At 42.6% G+C, this 8207-nt stretch overlaps 1 long non-coding RNA gene across 1 annotated transcript in view; it reads left to right on the top strand.

Moving 5' to 3' along the window:
* Positions 1-4886, top strand: part of LOC106518237 (uncharacterized) — an 8829-nt gene extending 3943 nt beyond the window's left edge. The window contains exons 2-3 of the long non-coding RNA XR_001310288.1: positions 4526-4619; positions 4715-4886. This is a non-coding gene — a long non-coding RNA (uncharacterized LOC106518237). The remainder of the gene's footprint in view (positions 1-4525; positions 4620-4714) is intronic.
* Positions 4887-8207: the final 3321 nt, after the last annotated feature.

Here is an 8207-nt window from a genome sequence, read left to right as displayed (position 1 = left end):
CACACACACACACACACACACACACACACACACACACACACACACACATGCAGCTCTGGACCCATTTTCACTGTGGAAACACACACTTCAGCCTCCTCTGCCTTGACAAAGCAGCGAGCTGTGAAACGTCGGATCWTACACAGCCACTTGRCTCTTAATGATGCATTTCTCCTCATGACAGACCTTCTCACAATGTTATGACCGCAAAACGTTCAAGCCATATGGGATTATTAAGATAGAGGCTCACTTATCTAAAGGTGGCTCTTTGACTTCCAGAGCTGATAAGGTGTGCTCTGTCTGAATTACAGAGTATTGTGTGAAYAGTATATGATTGAATTTCTCTTCAGGAGCAGCACAAAATGACTGTGGGGATGTTAAGGTTTTTTTTTCTCAAGTGAATAATGTCTACAACTGTCTTATCTTAACTTTAAAGTGTCTTAAACGAAATGCAGTAGAAGATGCTACATCTTTWACAAAGCAATGATTTTATGATGAATTAATGATGAGTCAGTCTGCCTCTAATGGTTTTATTGGCAGATTCTGAAAATATATCTAAAATGACTTAATTATTCCAATTTGGCTCTGAGCCTGTAAAAAACAAACGGGTGCCTCAGTTTTTCTATGGAAACAGTGTAGACATTCCTGTGGCAGTTGCCCTGGTCTACCTCAGGAACCATTTACAGTAAAACCCCAAGAGGAGAGCATAAAGATTGCCAACACAACTTAACTGAATTCTGGTGATGGGTCAAAAAAATGTGACCAAGGACTTGTCTGGAACAAAATGAACCACTGATGAGGTCATGCGGATGATGATCACTTCAGTTTATTGTCACAAGRTTTCCACAAACTTTTTATTGAAGCGTGGATTGACACACTGCTTTTGTTTTCTATCTGTTTTAATCTCTTTAATTTTAACCGCAGTTCCAAAAAAGTTGAGACGTTGCAAAAAATATAAACAGAATGTAATGATTTGCAAACGTTATTTTGTCAACAGTGGAACATAATACCAGCTGATGGAGGGTTTGGGGGGGAGTAATGGCGGCACAGTGATGCAGTTCGTAGAGCTGGCACCTCTCAGCAAAATGTTTGCTGGATCAAATCCCRGCTGGGRATCTTTCTGGGTAGAGTTTGTACGTTCTTTCTGTATGCATGGGTTTCTTCTGGGTACTCCAGTTCCCACAGAGCTTTTAGACTAACTGGTAACTCTTAATTGTCCCTAGGTGTAACTGAGAGTATGAATGGTCSTTTGTTTCTATGTGACCTGTCCAGGGTGTACTGCGGGACATAGGCACCAGTGACCCAGACWTGAAGAAGCTGGTAAATAATGACTGGATGTTGTTSCTTTCTTGTCTTATGTAGGATTTTAGATGTTCAACARTCCTRGCTTATTGTTGCTGGATTTTTTGTTTTATGGTGCGTCAAATGTTTTCAGTTGGTAAGAGGTCTGGACTGCAGWTGGGCCTGTTCAGTACTTTGACTCTTCTACAGTGAAGGCATGCTGTTGTAACGGATGCAACATGTGGTTTAGCATTGTTTTGCTGAATTAAGCAAGACGTACATTTCAAMCCCATTGGACATTTACCTGCATCTTGACCCTTAATAATCTGTAATTTTCACAAAAATTAGTKGKAGGRATTTGYGGGACAAGTGGACTTTTGGGACAATCGATACAAGTTCACATGTGTGCAAGACCTTCCCTGAAAAGGATWGAAGTGTATGTTGTTATGAATCATATATACTTTTCTGCATTAATGGTACTTTTCCAGGTGTGTAAGCTGCCCATGTCAAAGGCACCAACCTCTCCTCTATAGGGCAGGGTTGTGTCCATGATTTAAAAGATCCATCCATTATCTACACCCGTTTCTTCCTTCCAGCRTCAYRGGGGTCACTGGTGCCCAAATCCAGCAGTCACACTGCAAGGGGAGGGGTACACCCTGGACAGGTCCATCACAGGGACAGATCACAAGTTCATCACAGATTTTAAAATAGAATTTTGAATTTCAATTTATCTGACCACACAACAATTTTCCACTTAGCTTCAGTCCATTAAAAATAAAAATAAAGCATTGACCCCAGAGAAGATGAGCTTTTTCTGTACTCACTCCTCTTACTGAGGTGTTGCCAAACCTAATGAGTTGTAAAATGGTTCTCCATCTGTTTGTTTATTCAACCTTTCTTTTAGCGTCTTTCAGAAGGTCTGCAAATCATTGAAACGTCCTTATAATTCATGCAACGTCTCAACATTTTGGACTTTGGGTTGAGACGTAAAAAAGCAGTGGTATAATGTACACCATATCTTGTTATTCACTTGAGTTTGTATTTACAAAACACTTTGTGCGAACAAGGTAATTTTATTAAAATCTGTACTTTAAATGTAAACAACAGGTACTCCAAAAACATTTGCTGAATACAACTCCTTAAGCAGGACCCAGGATCATGTGGTTTAGCATTAAAGCTAAGCTGATGATTTTATTTGACTTAAGGTCTGAAAAATTCCCTCAAATGACTTGATTTTCAGCTGGTAGCAAAGAACCACAATCAGCACTCAGAGGATTTACTGCTGATAATATAATCACAGGGATGGTTAGGACTGTGGCTACGAGCTGCATATATATCTCCACTGTGACMAAGTACTGTGGTGAGGATTCAAGTGCGTTCCAAACATAGCAGCACCTCATGTTGTGCTGCCTCTGACCAGGGGTGTGGGGGACAGACACCATAGTGAATTATTGTAATCATCTGGCTGATCTACGTATGTTTGAGGTCTAAATGATAAAATTTATATCTCCATAATTACATACAGAATGAACATACGGCCTTKGYGGAGGTTTGCGCTCTCCGAGTGCTTCTAGTTATTTTATTGAACATGTGTAAAGTTAGAAATGCCACACCACCAGAAGGTCTGTGCACCTGCTTCACTTCATTCATCAGCAGTAATACTTCATGTAGTTCATGAGTAAGTGGTGCCTAACATGACTGGATAAGAGGCAGTGAGCAGTCATTCTACACTTTATAGTGTGCCAAATACATTTTTACACCCCACCACCTTTGTTATAAACGTCTCAGACTCACATTCCATGACATTCATCATTTTCCTGTATTTAGGATTGTGCAGAGAGAAGAATCATATTTGCACATATTTAAGAGGAGGAGTTTAAGTGCGCTCAGTTTCACGTTCTTTGGGATGCATGAATAAAAAGTGCACAAAAACACGCTGATGCACAGTTTGATAAATCTGAATAATTCTGTCTGCTCAGTTTTCACATTTAGTCCCTACACCAACTTTCAGGATGAAAGCTGTGCACTCTTTGATCCATAACTGGACTTTTATTTCCCAGCTCCCAGCCGGTGTCTCAAACGTCCTCAGAAAGTTTGATCTGGAAGCTCCWGTCTGGTTTTTGAAGCTTTCTCTGATAGCAGTCCTCCCTCTCAAACAAGTTCCATTAAAGATTTCTCTTAAGAACTTTACAAGTCTATTTATTTATTTATTTATATATTTTTTCTAGTTCTGCTTCCACCTTTTTCAAGTGGACCAAAGCTTCAACTTGAGGTGGAGCTTCTCATCTCATGATCTTTTTGCTGGAGGAGCTGTTTGGCTGATCAGTTTTCTCTGGCCTCCTGTCCTCTRCATCATATAACTTTATTGATTTGACGCAGCGTGTCCCACCCTCTCAGTCTGGAGTCTGGCTTGGCTGAAGAAGAGTGACTTGTTTCACCTTCTTCTCATCTGAGGAGCACACAGAACTGAGGGATCTTTGATTTTTTTCATCTCATCTTTTTGTGCTCTCTCTCTCTCTCTCTCCTTGTTTTCTCTGTGGAGGTCGTCCATTGGAGCTTTATTTAGCGATGAACAGCTTCTGCTCCAGGCCTTTCTCATCAAGATTCATATCATTTTTCCAAGCTGCTTTCTCTTTTCTGACCCCAATTTTGGCCAATAACTTCAACTTTCCTTCTGTTTTCTTCATTTGTTCCTACATTTTTCTCCTCTCCGTGCCTGTTCTTTCTTTCCCTCTTTTTTTCTTTTTGGAGGTTTTCTGCCCGGTTGATGGACAGCTTCTCCTTCAGGGCTTTATTTTCTCTGAGAATCTGAGTATTTCCACACAGCTCTCGCTTTCATGAATGTGATGTTTTCTGATGACTTCAACTTTCCCTCATCCATTTCTTCTGTGCCTCAGCTGCCAGCTCGAAGAGGTCTTTCTCATAATCATTACATTGTTGTAGTTAAACACATAAATCAATATTTATATCACAAAGGAGACGTTTCCTTACTGAAAGTAAAATTAAAAAGTAAAACAGCATTTATGATGACTTCAGCTAACTTTTGTGTTTCTTTTTGACTGAACATGAAAATCTGATGTGAAAAAAATGTCAGCATGTACATTTATCAGAGATTTTACATCCTTCAAGTAATCCATTGCACACGTTGATGGTAAAAAATGCAAACATGTCTCAGACTCATTTTGTCATTTTTTTGTTTGTTTACTTTTTGATGATTTTTGTTGTGTGGACTGTGTTCGTTCTGCAGCTTTTTGAGTGGCATGGGCGGAGCCATCTCTACTCACCTGTTCTTGATCCAGCAGTAACGAGGCTCCTGTGAGACAGCCATTCTGTTGACTTTGGTAAACAGACACCTTTCTAAACTTCTGAGCTCTTTAAGTAGCCGTGTGCTTTCTTTGTGTTTTCAACACTTTTACCTGTGTCTTGGATTTACCAGATACCTAMCTGTTGGAAACCCTCACCTCTACGGCCTGCTCGAGCCTCTTTGTTGGATCTTATAGTGCAAGATGAGGACCAAAATTAAGGCAACCAATTCAAAAATGTTTGTGTCTATTAAAGTAGGTGAGCAGCCTAGGCATGCTAGTCGCTAACCACTCCAGTGCTAATGCCAGCTTATCTATGCTAGTTGCTAGCCTCTCCAATGCTAATGCCAGCCTAAACATGCTTTTTTTTTTTTTTTTACTTTTTTTTTCTTGGGATGGCCTCCCTTCTCCCCTTATAGCCATCCTCTCCACACCATTATGTTTTTTTGTGAAGAGAAAATAGAGAGAGAGAAAAACAGAGAGAGAAGTAATTAGAAAGATAGAAAGACTGAAATAGCGATTAGGAGTATATTAAATATACACCAACAAAACACAGGACCACACACCCAACATATGTCCACTCACCTGAAAAGTAAATGGATAAATACATAGAAGGCATATATAAAAATATACACATACCCATACATATATAAAGATATACAAACATACATGCCTACATTCATAAATATTGTCMGTATATACACACATAGACATATATACACACTCAGTGACCAGTCAGAACCCCCCGGATCAGAACACCTGTCTGTGAGCGGTTGTGAACATGCGTGTGTATACAAGATTTCTCCAATGGAATATTTAATAGTGACTGTGGAGGACCGAGACCCAACCCCCAAGACACGAGGCAGACATAGGGAAGACCAGAGCCCAAGGGCCCGAGAGGGATCCCGAGCGCAGAGCCCCAAGGGGCACCCGCACGGGAAGATCCGCCCACCCACCCCCCAGATCAGACCATAGGGGARAACTGGGAGAGTCCCCCCAGTGACCACACGCACAGCCCCCGGGGCCAGCAGCGACAAACTCCTGGGCCCCACCGGCACCCGCCATACCAAAGCAGATCCAGGAAAGGGAACAGAGGTCCGGGCCCCCAGGGCGCACYCCCTCCAGGCCAAAGCCCGACAGGCCCAGAGGGCCCGAGCCCCAACAGGCAGTCACCAGGCCAGGCCGGCACACACCCCAGCGCCCATCCCCAGACCCTGGGAACCCCCAGCACGTCGGCGGCCAGCCGCACACCCCACCGGGGGCCGAGTAGCAGCGGGCCCCCAGATAAACAAGCAGTAGGGGCAGCCCAGACCGCAGCCTGACAAATACCCAAACATACACAATCGCACCATCCCACCCTCATCCTCACCCCCACTCAGTCAAAGACATACAAGGACGCCACATTCCACTCATACCCCCGATACACACTCTATACCCCCCAGGTCCAGGACACGTACCCACCCCCTAATGGAGGCCGCACACACCTGAACCCAGGAGGTAGACCCAATCATTCTGAGGTGGAGAGGAGCAGATAGCCAAGGCCCGGCCCGGGCCGCACCAGGACGCACCAGGACGCCTAAACATGCTAGTCCCTAGCCTCTTAAGTTCAAGTTTATTTATATAGCGCCAAGTTACAATGTTGTCTCAGGGCACTGTACATGAACGAAGAACAATCTAAAGAAGAAACCAGCAGGCTGCTTGAATCACTTCATCACAGTCTCCCATCCTGAGCGAACTGTGCAGAGGAAAAACTCCCTGCTAAKCAGGAAGAAAACTCCAGCAGAACCAGGCTCAGGACAAGCGGCCATCTGCCTCTCCAATGCTAATGCTAGTTTATCCATGTTAGTCCCTAGCCTCTCCAGTACTAATGCCAGCTTATCCATGCTAGTCGCTAGCCTTTCCAATGCTAATGCCAGCTTAACCATGCTAGTCACTAGCCTCACCGAAGCTAACGCAAATGAATAGTCTCCTCATTTTCCAGGGGCATCTATGTTACCAGTGCCAGCTGCTGGCCTATCATTAATCAGATCAATAGCTAAGCAAAAGGCTTAGGAATAGATGTAGCCTTCTGCTACAAAGATGTAGCAACTGCTGGTTTAGTATTAGTCTTAAATTTGGCCCTCGTACCACGCCATAGGATCTAGCCTCTATCCTGCCACTCTCYTACACCTCATCAACAATAATATACCTCAACTCAGCTTACCTCCTGGAATTACTTACCTTCCTTTACAAGCCAGCCTCTCCTGCAATGACTGTAAGACACAAAGACACTGTTATTCTAAAAGTAATTTCTGCTATCTAAATCCTCATTGACTGACTCTTAATCTCCCTATAGATCCCACCCGAGCCCAAACAACACTATGATTAAAATCACTTTTACCTATAGTCCTGTGTGAACTCTCTCTTGTTTGACTCATTAGTAAACTTGATAGATTCTCTTTATGAAAACTGGATGTCTGATGGTCACATTTAAGAAATGAGGATTCAAATACAGACACAAAAGCAGAAAACCTGAAACTGAAAAAATCAACAAGTGAAAAAAAAAAATAGACCTGAAATGTGAACGTGATGAGATACCAAGATCACAGTTCTTACAATGCAGCTCTGAACTTTCCATACAGAGGGAGACACTGACAGGAGCTGGTGGGATGATTACAAACCTTAACCAGGTATGACAATGGTGCAAAAAAAGCAGAACTAATTTAGAACAGACACTCTAAAGTAAAACAGGAAGTTAAGGTGACAACATAAAGCAGAACTAAAAACCAAAAGATACAACATAACCCTAAAAACCAAGGCAGAACTTCCTCTCACCCCCAAAGAAAAATGTCTAAATGAACTCAGTAAAGTCCAGGGAGGCCTGGAACCACATACACTTTCTTCTTCAGACATTCATATAATGCTGTTTAATCTATAAATGCACTGAGTGTGTCTTTTTTAAATGCTCACGGACACTTTGATGCATGAGGAGAAACTTCAACTGGGAAGGTGACCACAGGGTGGAAATTATAAAATGACCAGATATTAGGAAAAAACTCATGCTACTTCAGGTTACTTGTGATGCATGTTAAAAAAAACACATCACAGCAGACAGTAGTGAAATGTAGTGTGAACTCAGTTTTAGTGTATTCAACTTGCTCAGCCAAATGATCTGCGTTTATGCGTGGATCAAACCCTCTTACGCCTCTGGCAATTACATATTGAGCAGGAGCTAAAGAGACCTGGTAAATGTAGGTATAAGCACTGCAAATGGTCACGGTGCCAGCAGTGGGAAAACAAAAACAACCTTAAGGCAGTGTGAAGTAGTCACCTGCAGTCCAAAGCACTTTATTTTAATCAGCTAAGTTCCAACACGGCACACTTGAGTGGACACCAGAGTGGTCATATAATCCCCCCAGCAGGTTCTGGGTTTCCCCTGGGTCTCTCTCCAGTGAGATGTGCTTAGAAAACCTCCAGAAGAGAGCACCAAGGAGGCATTCTAATGAGAAGCTCAAAGATACTGACTCCTTTCAATGTGGTCAACGTGGACGAGCAATGGGCCTCATGCAAGAACCGTTCGTACGCACAGATTTGTTCTTAAGTTGTGCGTACGAGTGATTTAGGAGAATTTGTGGCATTCACCAATGT

The sequence above is a fragment of the Austrofundulus limnaeus genome, unplaced genomic scaffold (assembly GCF_001266775.1).
Source record: "Austrofundulus limnaeus strain Quisiro unplaced genomic scaffold, Austrofundulus_limnaeus-1.0 Scaffold58, whole genome shotgun sequence".
In the NCBI taxonomy this organism is placed as follows: domain Eukaryota; kingdom Metazoa; phylum Chordata; class Actinopteri; order Cyprinodontiformes; family Rivulidae; genus Austrofundulus; species Austrofundulus limnaeus.
Note: the sequence above shows the minus strand (reverse complement) of the source record. Positions and strands in the feature narration are given on the sequence as shown.